The sequence below is a fragment of the Typopeltis vanoorti genome, chromosome 14 (assembly GCF_054136105.1).
Source record: "Typopeltis vanoorti isolate ZY-2024b chromosome 14, IOZ_Tvanoo_1.0, whole genome shotgun sequence".
Taxonomy (NCBI): domain Eukaryota; kingdom Metazoa; phylum Arthropoda; class Arachnida; order Uropygi; family Thelyphonidae; genus Typopeltis; species Typopeltis vanoorti.
In genome coordinates this window covers 11,088,923-11,106,063 of record NC_143562.1, presented here as the reverse complement: position 1 = coordinate 11,106,063, position 17,141 = coordinate 11,088,923, and the positions used below count along the sequence as shown (strand labels likewise).

At 36.9% G+C, this 17,141-nt stretch overlaps 1 protein-coding gene across 2 annotated transcripts in view; it reads left to right on the top strand.

The window, feature by feature from the left end:
* LOC150099211 (uncharacterized) overlaps window positions 1-17,141 on the top strand; it is a 57,284-nt gene that overhangs the window by 27,468 nt on the left and 12,675 nt on the right. The window contains exons 1-2 of one of the 2 annotated variants that reach the window (XM_090403871.1): window positions 6,715-6,892; window positions 13,269-13,444. The gene's annotated coding sequence lies outside the window, so the exon portion shown is untranslated. Of the gene's footprint in view, window positions 1-6,714; window positions 6,893-13,268; window positions 13,445-17,141 lie in introns of those variants that run through there. The other variant, XM_090403873.1, reaches the window with a different exon arrangement.

Sequence of the window (17,141 nt, the reverse complement as noted above, 5' to 3'; positions counted from 1 at the left end):
CCTGTAGTATGTTGTTGTTATTGCTATTTTTATTATTATTATACAGATACCTCCATGGAGTCCAAAGACTCATCGCAGGAGATACAATCTATCATACCTCCACTTGAACCCATTAACAGACAAAGCATTCACAATTGACTATGCAACTGATTCCACTCATTTACCACTCTCCAAGCAAAAAAATCTAGTCTTCACACCCCTACTGACTACACCGTTATTCAACTTCCAGGAATGACCCCTTGTTCTGGTTCCTCTGGCCATGTGCTGAAACATTTCCCTTGCATCTATCCTATAAAATCCTTTAAGCAACTTAAATATTTCTATCATATCCCCTCTTTTTCTCCTATCAACCAACTTCTACAATTCACACACCTTCAGTCTATCCTCATACGGAACATTCACCATCTCGAATACCCTCCACAGCATTTTCTTCTGCAGCTCATGTTTAATGATATTATTCCCCATCTACCCATTTAAACCTCCCATACCCTAGGTATACAATTTAATACTGTTTCCTCTAGATGACCCTTAATATCCCATGCACTACTAATATCCTTACCCTGCAGTGTTTTATGCCATGGTACAGATTTAATCTTTTTGCTAAGCATGTCATAATCACCTGCTTGTAGTTCCACAAATACCCCCTTCCTGCTGTTTTACAATCTCCCAGGTCAAGACGCCATGGACACTTTCACCAATTGGAGAAAATGTTATCAGCTTGGTTATGGATAGCTCTTCTGATCCTATGACCAGGCCCAATACTCTCCTCTCCCACCCATAGTGCCTTCCATCACATGCTACCTTAAGTAATTATCTCTCAGCAGGTGTATAAATTCTATTTCCTTCCTGTCATGTGATCTTTCTTCCTTTCGGTCTATATCTGTGTAGTTGAAGTTCCCCATAATCACTTGCCCTGTACCCATTGTGCTAATTTGGTGATGCATGTCTTCCAGATCATCTGCAGAACTCCCTAGCTTGTTTCAACAACCTACTGTATATTTTGCCTTATTGGTCTTAATCTCACACTAGATTGCTTCAAACGAAGAACCACCCTCCCGCCTTTCTCCTGTTCTTTTCGGTTGCAATTCATCTGCTATCATTAGCAGTACTCTTTCTCCCATCCTGAGTTCTTTATCTTCCCCTGAAAATACTAAACCCTTCATATTCAGTTCCTGTAACTACATCATCTGCTGTTAGTGAAGTCTCGCTTATAACTTTTAGTGAGGTTGCACTAACTATTGACAAAATTCCTCCCTCTTGTTTCTGATACTCTGGCATTAGTATATAGAAGTAGAAGCATCTCTTTAATCCCAAACCCACCTTTACTTTTTGAATTGACAACCCTATTTAATATTTTTGCATGAAAGACTGGAATCCTCACTTGGTCATTCTCACACTCATTTGCTTCTTGGTGCCTTCACATAAACTCACTTCCTTCCATCCTAATTACTTAAATTTCCCAGAATTTGCACGTCAGCATGGTCAGTGAGCAAAGCTCTTTGCAGACATAACACCAAAACCTTTCAGATGCACTCCATCTGTGTGTAAAAATCCTTAACATCAGCAGAGACCACAGATCCACAAATGCTACGAGCTCGTACATTATTCCTTTTGCACAATCTATGTATAGACTAATTGGCTATCAACGCTCTTCGCCTCTATCATAGCGTGTCAGGAGATTTACAATCTTCACCTTCTCGCTCTTCAGTTTTGCAGTTCTAACAACTCCTTTATATCCTCCCTTATGGAATCTTCTCGCCTATCAAATCATTGATACCAACCATGACAATCATTTTCTTTGACTTATATTTTTGAAATTAAGTTAATATTAAGGTTGAGTTTTTAACAACCGACTCATTAAGAAAAAAGAAGCAGCGTGTTCTACTTTTTGGGTGGACAATCCTTTATATTATCCATTATCAGCATACATTGATCACTTTCTCTATGTAAGCAGCGTATCTTAGTATGAAAAACTAGTGCAAGTGTTAGGAAATTCACATTCAACGTGTCGGCCGAGGAATTGTGGGTTTTACATATTTTCCTACGTAGTCACGTTCGGTGAGTATGGTAGATCATCCACTGCGGTTGCACATACATTTGACTCTCTGCACTTCCATCTCAGTATGGTATCACTGATTGTTGACCTGTGATAACCAAATTTTTCAACAATTTGCCAAACAGATAGGCCTGCAACATGGCATCCTTCACAATGTGTCTTTCAAACTTCATTGGCTATCAATGAAGTTTGAAATCAGTTCCCTTCTCTCAGCCATTTATCTCGGACACAGTTGCACTACCTTGGGAGCGTCATATTCCTCCAATTTATACCGGCTACAAGCACCTGACTCGTTACATGGCACGATCACCTTGCTCATGGGATGTCAACTAACTTCTTTCTAAGCAGTGTATAATATAAACCTAATCCACATGAAAAGCTCATTGTTTTTCTTTGTTTAACATCGGATTATGATTGCCACGAAACGTGCAGCGTACTGCATTCAGTAGGCTTCTTTGTATATTTTTTATGTATATTGTTCTTCCTTTTAATTCTTCATACTTTTAGTGTCCAAATTTTTAAACTTCTTAATGTTACGAAATTATATTTCTAATTTATTCATTACCTCTTCACTATAAGTTCCATTCATGGTTTTTTAACAGTTATTGAATAATCATCACATATTTAGAGCCCCTATCTAACTCATTGAAAGTGGAGTGTGCTGAAGAAAAAACTTTGTAAGTTCTATTCTATTCGTCGACTAGAGAAACCTTTATTAAGCCATATTTGATCAGCTATCTCTGGCATAGGTAAGCGAGTTTTTTGTCGAAACTCGGGTTTTTCGTCTGGTAAACTTAGAAAAATCGACCGTGGAACTCACACTATTTTAAGACAGTAAATATAGTGTTAGAATTAGGGACCATGGTGGCACTACTCAGTCACCTTTTTTCACTGGACGCGATGTATATTTAGTAACAGTCGCAGGCCAGCTATATCTGACTGGCTCCCGATGGAGATTGAATTGTCCTCCCCCTCAGTCTCCAAAAGTTAGGAAGGGCTAAAACAGCCTCCGCCTACTCCCTATATAATAAAAGGCGCGTTGCTAGCTGAGATATTGATTTTTCGACATCACATATTTATTTATCTTCCTGAAGTTTTTCTTCCTAACATGTTTTACTTCAGTCAAGTCTGGCACCAGCATCCTCTCATTCCAAATTTCTTAAAAGTGCACATTAAGAGATATTATGTAAATACCCTTTATATAATTGGTAAAATTTTCATTTTGATTAAAAGTAAATTTATCTAGGTTAACATATAGGGAAAGGTCCATTAGCAAACAAGTTTGGCTGTTTTCTGCTTACTGTTTTTACTTATTTATGAGGTACATGAAAACGTTTCAGGAAATCCCTAGATTTAATTACCGTATTTTTCGGACGATAAGACGCACCCCAAATTTATGAGACGATTTTTAGAAAAAAATATTTCATTATATGAAGATATTTACAAATTCTTACTTAATTTTTATTTATTGTTACAATCATTTGTATTAGCAATATTCAGTTCTTCTTCACTCTCGGTACTAACACTCGTCTCGTTAATGTCACTGTTCGTGTTACTTTCGTCTGAACTATTGTTGTTTGTCACTCCCTTCAAAAACTGTGTCATCTTCGGTACCATCCATCGCATTACTTATCCCGCATTTCTTAAATGACATTATAATCGTCTCTTCTTTCACAGCTTCCCATGAATTTTTCACCCAGGTACATACTTCTGAAATTGTTGGCCGTTTCATACGTCCTGTTGCTGTAACATCGTGATTTTTCTTTGCCGTCCATTTGTTCCACTCTTCCCGAATAAAATTTTTGAATGGTTTATTAATAGATCCATCCAGGGCTTATAATTGACTTGTAAGGGCCTCCAGGAATGACAGCTAATTCTGTATTCATTTCTTTCAGAAGCTTCTTTGTTGATTCTGTTTTATGCGTTCTGAATTGATCCCACACTAACATCGCCGGCTTTTTAAACAACGTACCTGGATGTTTTGCCCATATCTTTTTGTATTCATAATTTCATTCCTGTTTCGTCCATCCAGCCTTTATCTTGAACGTGGATAATAATGTCACGAGGAATTTCATCCCTCGGTAACGTTTTTCTCTTGAAGATTAACATCGGGGATAGTTTTGTTCCGTCCGCGCAACAACCTAAAACTACAGTGTAGTCAGTTTCGTGACTTGTTGTTTTGATCACTACTGATTTGGTGCCTTTTGAATCTACTATCAGATTTGAAGGAATATCAAAAGTTAGAGGCACTTCATCCATGTTCGCAATTTGATTAAGCTCAAAGTTAAATTTCCTCTCGCTGATATGACAAATCTATAGAATTTTATAATTTTAGCTTCATAGTCAGTCGGCGTTTTTTGGGCTAGAGTGGTGTTTGTACGCATGCATAACCCGTATCTTTTCATAAATCTGAAGCACCAAGACGGTGATCTGGTAAAATCTAAAATTCCATTAGCAGTTGCCCATCGTTTCGCTTAAAAAATTATCATTTTCGTAGAAACGGGTATTCCCATGTTTCGATGATTTGTTACCCAATTTTTCATTTGTACTTCTAATTCTGGCCATTTTTATAGGTGTGAACGAAATGTTTTCTTCTGTTTACATAGCAGTTCTAATTGTTCCTCTTGTTTTCTCCACTCGCGACCCATTTCTTCTGTTGGTGGTGGACCAAAATGTGTTTCTGCTGCTATGTTTCCATACTGTTTTGCATAATTTATCACATTTAATTTATAACTCACGTTTTATGAAAGTCTTTTTTGTTTTACACTCATTTTTTCTAATATTAAGATAAAATTTTTAACGACTTATAAAAATTAATTCAAATGAACCATACAAAAGCACATATATTTGCACACTAATGACTATTAACGCTCTAAATCGGTGATCCACCCACATGCAGCGAGATAATTTAGGTACCTACCATCAGTGGTGTACTTACTAATTTTATTAACATATTGCACCAGTAATTGAACTTCGCTAACAGCTTTGGTACTGTGCAAAGATTCGTATTTTAATGTTATCTTCGGACCATAAGCCGCACCCCAATTTTCAGTCGCTTTTTCTATGTAAAAAGGTGCGTCTTATGGTCAGAAAAATACGGTAAATATTAAAAAAACATTTTGTCAATTCTTGCTCGATATGGCTTGGACATGTAGAAACAAACAATTAATAGAGAATAGAAAGAAGAATGCAAGAAATGAAGACTAGGAGGGAGACACTACAAGGAAGACCACCAAAAATGTGTGGAAAGAAAAACAGAATATAAGTCCTCTAATGGCATTTGTTCCCATAATGGAGTTAGCAGACCACTTTTAGTCTTAGCCTACTTTTGGATAATCAATCGGCTGCTGGTCCCCATTCTTATCTATCAATATTACCTGAATTTAAGGCTATCATTGATTTTAGAATTAAGGGCGGGTGTACTGCAAACCCATTCCATCACCACCTAGTAATTCGAACCATCACTGTTATATTGTCTTAAATAGTCAATTGAATTGTCTATTTTCTTGAGTTTCAGAGTTAAAATCAGAGTTATTTGTAAAAAAATCCATATTTGCCTGTGCCAAAGATAGACTTCCACAGGAATTGTTTGGAAAGTGGTCATATTTTTCCATGCAGAAGAACAGAGCAGAGGCCAAATAAACATGAAACTTGAGCTGGACCAGTTTTCATGGAAAACTTTAATATAGTCTGGCAGCTTTCTGTTGGAATGGTTGTTTTTGATGATGGTGGTTGTTTTGGAGTCATTAAGGCAATATGCAAACCTCTCTCTCTCTCTCTCTCTGGTTGTCATCTTCAATTAATGATAGCAGCCTGTGTTGAAGAGGGACTGTTATGCTATTTAAGCAAAAATATAAAATTAAAAAATATATATTTAAGCATTGTTTTGCTGCTTTAGCTTGAGAAAGATATGAGGTTCACTTCCTTGATAAAAATAAGAAGTTTCACTTCCTACTAAGTACGCTTATTTTAAAATTTTCTACATAATGATAATTTTCCAGAGTATCCTTTATGATTCAATTCATTTATAAACAAGCAAACACCCAGAAAAACAGCTAACGCCTTTTATTCCTTTATGGGGGAAGAGCCGTTTTAATCTAACCTACGAGTGAGCAGTTCAATCTCCATTGGTTGCCAATCAGAAATAGCTATCACTAGTTTTAAGCGGCATCCAATGAAGATACGGCTAATAAGTGCCACCATCTCGTGATTCCTGGGCGCTATATTTTTAATGTCTGAAATAGTGTGGATTCTACGGTCGATTTTCATGAATTTCCGAATAAAAATTTCCACTTCCCAGTGCCAGAGATCGCTTAACTCGAGAACCGGTCGAAGAAAGGCTTAGAAAAGTGTCCACTAGTCGCAAATTGAATTATATCTCTGTTACATTCTCCGTAATCCCACGATTTAATTGTGTATGTTTCAAAGTAAACATACACTTGTGGTTTAAATCCTCATCCGTCTCCAAAAGTTATATAGGAGTAAAATGGCCTCGCCTATTCCCTATAGGCGAGGCCATTTTACTATTATTTTATTTTATTATTATTTTTTAATGTTATATTTTTTCAATACGTATTCAGGGACACAGTCGAGAAAAGTGGCGTTGCTGGTCAATGTAGGGAATTTAATCTTCATTTCACAATGATTTATTAATAGCTACAAGTGTGAGCTAGTTTTAAGTATTGCGTGATTTATCATATTTTTATATAATTTGAAAATATAGAAGATTCGAATAGAATATTATTACAATTGTGCTCATCTGAGTGAAATGAATGATTCGCCATCTGGGGAACAACTATTTATCCAGCAAACTTAGTTGAATTAGTGCATTGGCAGGTATCAGATAGGCTTTTATTTAAGAACTTTATCATATTATTAATCGGAATTGCTTTCTAACTTGTGAGCTTGTTTATTTAGTCTCAGGCATTACCAAAACGACTAATATGCTTTTTTGGGAGTTTAGCCCAAAGCTCATCTCTATTCACCAAGAAACCTCGTAACAACATGCTAACAACCTTTTTAAAAGAAAGTTTGCAAAGCCATGTGATTCTCCTCCTTCCCACTTCACAAAAAAGTAATAAAATAAAAAATAAATATAAAAAAGAAGTTGAAAGGAAAAATAAGCAGGAGACATTATTCTAAAGATAGTTTTTTTTTTTAATTCTCATTTATGGTAAAACAATTTTTTTTTTTTTTACATGATAAAAATATCTTATTTGAAACTGGCTTCAGTACATTTTTGAAGTTGATACATGTCAGTTTATGTCAGCCTTTCTCAAACTTCTTACCTGGGGGAACCCTTGAAATAATTTTAATGTCTCAGAGAACTCTTGCATCTTATATCTTTATATTTATTTATTTTTATATTATGTGATATATATTAATATATAAATAAATATATATATTTCACATTGATCACACACCTATGTGTAAAAAATACAATACCATTTCACCATTTGTAATATGTTGATGGAGTACCAGTAATTGCACTGATAAACCATAAATTAATAAAATCCGACCTTGCCTGCCAAAACGAGCTGACAGACAGTTTATACTTTACAAGGAAGAGGATGAGTTTACTGAAGGTCTCAGTAATTTGCTCATATTTTATAATGTTACAATTGAGTTGGATAAAAGGAATGGATACACTGTGATACTGTCAGACTTTAATAAGGAATTTGATAAGATATCACCTGAAATGCTTTTGTATAAATTGGAGAATACAGCATAAGAATATATCCTGTGGACTTACATAAGCAGATGGCTGATTGATAGGTATCAAAGTGATATATGGGGGGATGTAAATATTCCAGATTTATGGTGACCAGTGGTATATTCCAGGGATCAGTCCTTCAACATTGTTGGGTCCATGCATTAATGATATTAGGAAGGACCTGAGTTCAGTTGTTTGCTGACAATGGAAAAATAGATCAGGGAATGCTAATTATTTGCAGCACTTAAGGAATTACTTGAATAGGCTAGAAATGTGGATAAATGATAATGGCTATGAATTCATGTTAGAAAGTGTAGCTTTGTCCTTTAGCATTGTGAAATATTTTCATTGACATTAGTTTCTTCAATAATAAATTATAATCCTATCAACATAATGAGTAAGAGATTTTGGAGTTAAAAGATCCCCAAGTTCAGAGTTCATATAAAAATTACAAATACGGCTCAGAGGATAAGTGCAGTGCTGAAGCAAACATTGATGTGTAAGGATAAAGAAATTATTTTGTCTCTGTATAAGGAATTGTTAACCACCACACCTGGGCTACTGTGTGTAGATTTGGCATCCTGGATTCCAAGGAAATGAAGAAACTGTGGAGGGTGCAGTAACAAGTTACAAAGTTGATATCCAGATTGTGTAATATAGATTATAAGGATAGATTTGAGAGTATGTGGACTGCAGACACTGGCTAAGCAGGAGAAAGAAAGAAGGATATGATAGAGATCTGTAAATTTCTGAAAGGATGTTATAGAATACTGGTTGATGGAACCTTTCATTATATGGAAGGTGGGGAGAGGATAAGGAGCATCTGTGAAAGTTTAATTTGTATGTGGTTAAGCAAGGAGTGAGAGCTAGCTTTTTCTTTCTCATTCCATGCAGTGGAACAGTTTAACTGTTGCAATTATGAGTGCAACTAGTGTGAAAAAGTTTAAAAGAAAGTATGACAGTTAGTATGAATGATATGTGGCTTTCCTTGATTCCTTAGAGGTCTCTGATGAGGATAATCTATTATGGGGAAGGAAGATTCATATTAATAAGGCTATGAGTTAATCAGCTTATAAATAGATAATGGAAATATATATATATATATATATATATATATGCTAAAAATACCAAGCAATTTTAAACCTGGTTTTACTCCATTTCCCAAGTAAGCAAACAGACAAGACAAGTTTGTGCCTGCAAGTGATGCAAGTCTAGCTGATCCTACAGGTAGTGCAAGACCAAGGCAACTCATGGTAAAGGTGGCATAAGCTCCGATCACTAATCTTAATATTTACCCTTAATGCCAAAACACATCTCCAAGAAGGGGATGCATGATGTTTTGTATTAAAGGCAAGAGGCCACTACCCAGACCGGTTTTGACCTTTATTGAGGTCTCATCAGTGGGAGCTAGGCTAGAAATAGAAATACCAAGATTTAGTAATACAGAGCTTATAAGTATTTTACCAGAACAAGTTGCCATAAGGTGTTTTAACCTTAGTATTACTAAATCTTGGTATTTCTATTTCTAGCCTAGCTCCCACTGATGAGACCTCAATAAAGGTCAAAACCGGTCTGGGTAGTGGCCTCTTGCCTTTAATACAAAACATCATGCATCCCCTTCTTGGAGATGTGTTTTGGCATTAAGGGTAAATATTAAGATTAGTGATCGGAGCTTATGCCACCTTTACCACGAGTTGCCTTGGTCTTGCACTACCTGTAGGATCAGCTAGACTTGCATCACTTGCAGGTGCAAACTTGACTTGTTTGTCTGTTTGCTTACTTGGGAAATGGAGTAAAACCAGGTTTAAAATTGCTTGGTATTTTTAACATTTAATATACCCAAGGTAAAATACTTTCTACATATATATATATATATATATATATATAAATTTAAAAAAATTAACAGTGTTGTTTGAAAGATGGCTTCCTGAAATTGGGAATCCTAAGGCTCATTTCTGTTTAACTTGATGATGATGAAAATTTGTTTATCACTAGGTTAGACTATAATAGATTTAGTTTAATCCTTTATCCCAGTGAGAGCAAACAAAGTTTGCGCCTGAAAATATCTTCAGGACTAAATATAGTGTTGTACTATCTTATCCAGTAAGTAGTGCAACACCAAGGCAACTCGTGGCAAAGGTGGAGCAAGCTACCAGGCACTTCTAACCCAGTATCTCCCATCTCCCATAATGAGTAAGTAGTGCAACACCAAGGCAACTCGTGGCAAAGGTGGAGCAAGCTACCAGGCACTTCTAACCCAGTATCTCCCATCTCCCATAATGCAAAACACATTTCCTATGTGGATATGTATACTGTTATGCATTAAAGGGATTGGCCATCTACCCAGACTAGTTTTGACCTTTATTGAGGTCTCTTCAGTGGGAGCCAGGCCCAGAGCTGGAGATACCAGGCAGAAGCAGTAGCAAGTCATCTGTGCCTATGGGAGTTGCCAAAAGGTTTATCACCTTTTTTAAAAATTACTCTGGATTTAGAGAAAGATGTTGAAAATTTGTTTATCACTAGGTTAGACTATAATAGATTTAGTTTAATCCTTTATCCCAGTGAGAGCAAACAAAGTTTGCGCCTGAAAATATCTTCAGGACTAAATATAGTGTTGTACTATCTTATCCAGTAAGTAGTGCAACACCAAGGCAACTCGTGGCAAAGGTGGAGCAAGCTACCAAGCACTGCTCTCACTGGGATAAAGGATTAAACTAAATCTATTATAGTCTAACCTAGTGATAAACAAATTTTCAACATCTTTCTCTAAATCCAGAGTAATTTTTAAAAAAGGTGATAAACCTTTTGGCAACTCCCATAGGCACAGATGACTTGCTACTGCTTCTGCCTGGTATCTCCAGCTCTGGGCCTGGCTCCCACTGAAGAGACCTCAATAAAGGTCGAAACTAGTCTGGGTAGATGGCCAATCCCTTTAATGCATAACAGTATACATATCCACATAGGAAATGTGTTTTGCATTATGGGAGATGGGAGATACTGGGTTAGAAGTGCCTGGTAGCTTGCTCCACCTTTGCCACGAGTTGCCTTGGTGTTGCACTACTTACTGGATAAGATAGTACAACACTATATTTAGTCCTGAAGATATTTTCAGGCGCAAACTTTGTTTGCTCTCACTGGGATAAAGGATTAAACTAAATCTATTATAATCTGTTTAACTTGGTTGTAGAGCCTTACTTCACTCTCGGTATTGCCATTAAGAAATACTTTTGTGGAGGATTTCTTTTTTTATCAGAGATCTCCAGTAAGTCATAGACTGATCACTGGAGGCTCTAGATCACCGACACCAGACGTCACACCTTCTTTTAAACTTATTCACATTGGATACACTCACCACTTAAACAGGCAAAGTGTTCCACTCACTCACTGCCCAATGAGAGAAAAATCTATCCCTCATCCCTTAAATGTACACAAACTTGGTTTCCACTGATGTCTTCTTGGCCCACTCCAAACACTCATCTTCCATGTAATGAAAAATTTCATTAGTTAAAAACTATGACAGGTTTTAGAAGATTATAGAGCTATTTTCCTGTGTACTGTCTGTAGTCCACATCTATCTTCATAATCAGCATTCCATAATCCCAATATCATCCACTTTACTCTTCTTTGCACCCTTTCCACAGCCTCTTTATCTCTTCTAAATCCAGAAGATCACAAGAGTCTTATTTCTGGGTGATTTGAAAAGTTCACCTATAATTTCTCGGCCCTGACCATACATGGCAACACTATTGACAAGATTTTTTTTCTAAGTTGGTACATCTGTTATAAGCATCCATGTGAAATTGCAAGTCATTCTGTCAAGTAGTTTCTTTTATACAGCTGTCTGAAGCAAAAGTGTTGTCTGTATCCCTTGAAACAGATAAAATTGAGTATCGTGTGGTTATAAAATTCTTTGTAAAAGAAGGTTTAACTCCAAAAGAAATTCATTTGAAGTTCATAAAAGTTTATGGGCACTCTTTCCCTTAGTTTTTGACAATTAAGAAATGGGCTGCCGAGTTTAAACTTGGCCATACCAGCCTTGAAGATGATTCATGTGAAGGACGTCCAAATTGTGTAATGACACCAGAAATCATTGATCAAGCGCACGATATGGTATTGGATGACTGGCGAGCCAAAGTGCATGAAATTGCTGACTATAGGCAATTCAAAAGAACATGTAGGATATATTTTACATGAAGAATTCCAAATGAAAAAGCTTTGTACAAGATGGGTGCCATACTTACAATCTCTGAACAGTGCTTTGAGCATTTTAACAAGAATAAAACTGATTTTGTGCATTGATTTATTACTATGGATGTGACTTGGATTCACCATTACACACCAGAATCCAAACAGCAGTCAAAACAGTGGACAGAAGCCCGTTGTTCAGCACCAAAGAAGACAATGTCGGTTTCATCATCAGGAAAGGTCATAGTATCAGTGTTTTAGGATGCTGAAGGCATTTTGGGGAATATTATTCCCCAAAATATCGGGGAATATTATTCCAATAACCGGGGAATATTATTCCGATAACCGGGGAATATTATTCCGATCTTATAACTAGACTAGATGAAAAAATTTGTGAGAAAAGACCTGGTTTGCAGAAGAAAAAAAATCATCTTTCATCAGAACAATGCACCTGCCCACAAAGGTGTTTTGGCAATGGGAAAATTAACGGATTTGCACTGTGAATTGTTGGAACATCCACCCGATTCCCCAGATTTGGCTCCTTCTGACTTCTGTCTCTTCCCAGAAGTAAAATTGTTCCTTACTGGTCAGCGTTTTTCTCCGAATCAAGAGATGATTGCAGCTATAGAGAGGAATTTTGCAGATCTTACTGAGAACCACTACAGGGACGGGTAATGGTGCTGGAGCCTCACTGGAATAAATCTTAAGAAAGATTATGTTGAAATATAAAAATAATTTTGAAATTATAAATTTGTTTTTTCGTTGTTAGGCCGAGAACTTTTCAGACCACCCTCGTAAAAAGGCAAAATGATCTCCTTATTCTTATATGTCAGTGTTTGTTTCAACATCACAATTATCCTGTGAGTTGTATTTGGAATGTGACCTTTGAACTTCGGTTTTCTATCTACCATGACTCCAGGGTTTTTGTTCTATTAATTGCTGTGTCTGGTAAAGGCAGTATCTCTATTATCCAGTTATGAGGATGCCACAACATTTGATCTTCTGTCAGAAAGACTTTGACTTAAATCCTGTCTAGATACCAGAACAAAAAGGGCTTATCAGTTGGAGTTGCAGTAAGTAACTCATCTCATACAGGGATTGTAGACCTTTCACTCCTGGAAACTTTATTGTTTTTAATCCTATAAAACAGGCCAAATAGACAGAGAACACATACACAATTAACCTAACTCATAGCCATTATTCTAACAGCCTAATAGCTGTAATTCTAAGTAGACTAATTCTAACACAAATAGCTTAACAAGACCAAACTGGTCAAGTTTTAATTGTCTGATGTATTGTCTTTCTTTCTTTCAGGTTTTCACTGATCTTCCTGTTCATGAGAATACAAAAGCAAGGTATACCTAGTCACTTCGTCCATAAGATAATGTATCTAACATGGTCTTTAGGGGAACATGAGTAGGAAAATAACTTGCAAAATGAAAAGAGACTTGAAAGTTCTCAGAGTGCAAAACTCCTTAGATATATGCAGGGTAAGTCAAAATGGCATGAGTGATTAGAAACATTTATTGAAAAAAAAAAAAAATGTAGTTTTGTGCTAGAAAGTTCAGTGTGCACGCTGTGCTGATTTGTATATATTGAAATGATACTGCATTTATTATTATTTTTAGTAGTAGTAGTATTGGTATTATTATTACCCCAAGACCTCATGGAGTCAAAGACTCATGTAGGAGGTGCAGTTATGATATGCACAGCTCATCATACTGCACCTTAAACACACTCAAATTCTCTGCAGACCACACTCTCAAGCAAGGCATTCCAATCATTCACAATTCTGCATGTAAAAAAGTTGCTTCTCACACCCTCTTTATACAGTTTCAAGGCCACACATGGACTACTGTGACGACATGACCTCTGGTTTTCCTCTGATCTCCCAATGTTTTCTGTAGAACCTCTCCAACATTGATCCTACAACAACCCCTTACTAACTTGTAGCTCTCTATCATATCTCCTCTCTTCCTCCTAGACTCTGTAAATTGCATCTCCTCGATCTTTCCTCATGTTCAAATTCCAGAGGTCAGAAACTACCTTAGTCAGTTGCCTCTGGACTCTTTCCAATATCTCTTCATCCTTTTGAAATCCAGATGACCAAATTTGGGCACAGTAGTCCATGTGTGGCCTAATCAAAGCCTTATACAATGAAAAACAAGAATCTCCTTACTTCTGCAAGGTTAGTGTCCTTCACATCATTCCCAGAAGTCTTTGTGTTGTCTTCAAAATTTTGGCAATGTGTCCCCTAAATTTCAGTTCCTTATCTACTCCAGGATCTCTTTTTTCCCTCCATCTTTGACAATATATCCCCACCAAGCATAAATTCTACATCCGATCTTTGTTTCCCAAATTTTAAAACCTTACATTTTGCAACATTGAACTCGCATCCCCATTCCCAATCACTCAATTTATTCGAGCCTTCTTGTAAGGCCATGACATCTCTACTCTTCATAGTTCGTCCCAACTTTGCATCATCTGCAAACAACTGAATATCTCCATTCAAATCTGCTCCAATATCATTAACATACAAGTTAAACTGTAATGACCCTAAATCAGACCCCTTAGGTACACCACTACTGACTCTCTTTTTTCAGGATGTTGCTCTCCCATACACAACTTGCTGATAACTACCAGGTAGCCAGTCTCCTATCCAATGCACTAATCTAATATCCAACCCATCTGCTCCAGTTTGACTATCAACTTATCATGTATTAATCTATCAAAAGTCTTTGCAAAATTTAAGTATATTACTGTGTATCTCTCTCCTCTGTCCAAGGAAGCCGTCACCTTTATGGAAGTTTTTTCACTTGGCTATGCTACTAATTATATATTGGGTTTTATCCTTTATCCAAGTGTTAGCAAACAAAGTTTGCACCTGAAGTACTTTCAGGACTGGGGCAACTCATGGTACAGGTTGTATAAGTTCTCATCACTTGCCTTAGTATCTCCCATAATGCACAGCACAAATCCTTGCAGACATGTATAATGCTATGCATTAAGGGCAGTGGCCCTTTCCCTTAGGTCTTTACTTAAACAGCACCTCAATAAAGATCAAAACCAGTCAGGGTAGTGGTCCTTCCTTTAATGCTTAGCATTATTCATGTCTGCAAGGAGATGTGCTATGCATTATGGGAGATACTAGGGCAAGTGATGAGAACTTATATCACCTTTACTGCAAGTTGTCCCAGTCCTGAAAGGACTTCAGGCACAAACTTTGTTTGCTAACACTTGGTTAAAGAAAACCATCACCTTATTGTAATAAGCAAGTAGATTAGTAAAACCTGACCTCCCTTTATCAAATCCATGCTATCCATCAACGATAATACCATTGTTGTCAACCCAATTCCGGATCCTGGTTCTCACAAGCTTCTCCAACAACTTAACCACAACACCTGAAACACAGATTGGCCTATAATTTGAAGCTTGAGTTCTATCACCTTCCTTATGAAGGCCTGGTCTTGCCCTCCTTCCACTCCTTAGGAACTTGACCCAGTGCAAGACTCATTAAAATAATATGTCAAGCAGATGATCATCTTCATGACACATTCCTTCAGAATACATGGTGATATATTATCAAGTTCCACAGCCTTATTAACATCAAGTTTGCTCAACTCCCCCATACACCTCTTGCTCACTTACAGTCAATCTCTTCTCCCTATCATCAACTGTTCTCACTCTCTCTCTCCATGAAGTCACGTTCACAAGAATGAAAGACATTTATAAACTGCTCATTAAATATATCCACTATATCTTCTGCAACAGCTTCCATATACCATTTTCTCCAATCGATGTCATTCTTCCTAATCATTTTTTTTTTTTTTTTTGTTGCTACATATCGAAAGAACTCCCTAGGATTCTTTTTGGCTTCATTAGCTAACTACTGCTCATACTTCACTTTTGCTACCCTTACCAACCAAGTCACCCTCTTTCCCTGGTTTTAGTAATCCTGGTGGAATTGGTTATTACCACTTCCCTTACTGCCTCCATAATGCCCTTTTTCTCTGTATTGCATGCTTAAAATGTGATACAGAGAAAAAGTCTTGAAAATCCTCCAAGCTGCATATATATCTCTTTTCCAGCTAACTCCTCATTCCATGCTACACCTGCAAGCTGTCTCTTGAGCTCTTCATAATCACCACTCTTGTAGTTCCACATATACCCTTTTTTCAGAGAGGTGCTCACACTGCTGGCAACCACCCAGGTAATCACCTCATAGTCACTCTCACCAACTGGAGGGTGATTGGACACCTCATTTATAATTACATCCTCTGGTGAGATGATCAAGTTCAAGATCCTCAATCCTTGTGTGCTTTTTTCTATTACATACTGTCTGAGGTAGTTGTCCCTCAAAAACTCAAGAAACTCAATTTCTTTACTTCCAGTTGCATCATCTCAGTCTATATGGCCATAATTAAAATTAGCCATAATGATCACCCTTTTCTTATTTGCTTGACTAATTTGATTATACATTTTATAGTCATTACCATCTACATTACCAGGTCTATAGCAACATCCAACCAAGTATTTCATTCTATTCACTTCTATCTCACACCATACTGCCTCCAAACCACTGGCACTATTTCCCTCTTGCATCTCTACTTTGTATGGACATAACTCTTTCTCTATCATCGATAGCATTCCTCTCCCTTTTACCGTTTCTCTCCTCACGAAATACATCATACCATTCCATCTCTATTCATGTCAGGATCTCATCCTCTTCCATGTCTCACTTATTCCGACAATCTTTGGGTGAACAGAAGCACGACGATGATATTGTTTTGTTTTTCATCTAATCTATGGCATGAAAGTGAGCTTGTGTTCACTGAGTTTCGAAAATACCTTTTACCCTTTCTCTCCTCACGAAATACATCATACCATTCCATCTCTATTCCTGTCAGGATCTCATCCTCTTCTATGTCTCACTTATTCCGACAATCTTTATGTGAACAGAAGCAGGACGATGATATTGTTTTGTTTTTCATCTAATCTACGGCATGAAAGTGAGCTTGTGTTCACTGAATTTCGAAAATAGAAATAAAAAGTTAATCGTCACTGCTCTCATCTTTATTCTCTGAAAAATAACAGTTAACAGCAGCCAACTTGAACACCAGAACCACCAGTATGGATTTCTGTTAATTAAATTTTCTGGCCTGTTTGGCTGCATGGTTAGTGTATCTG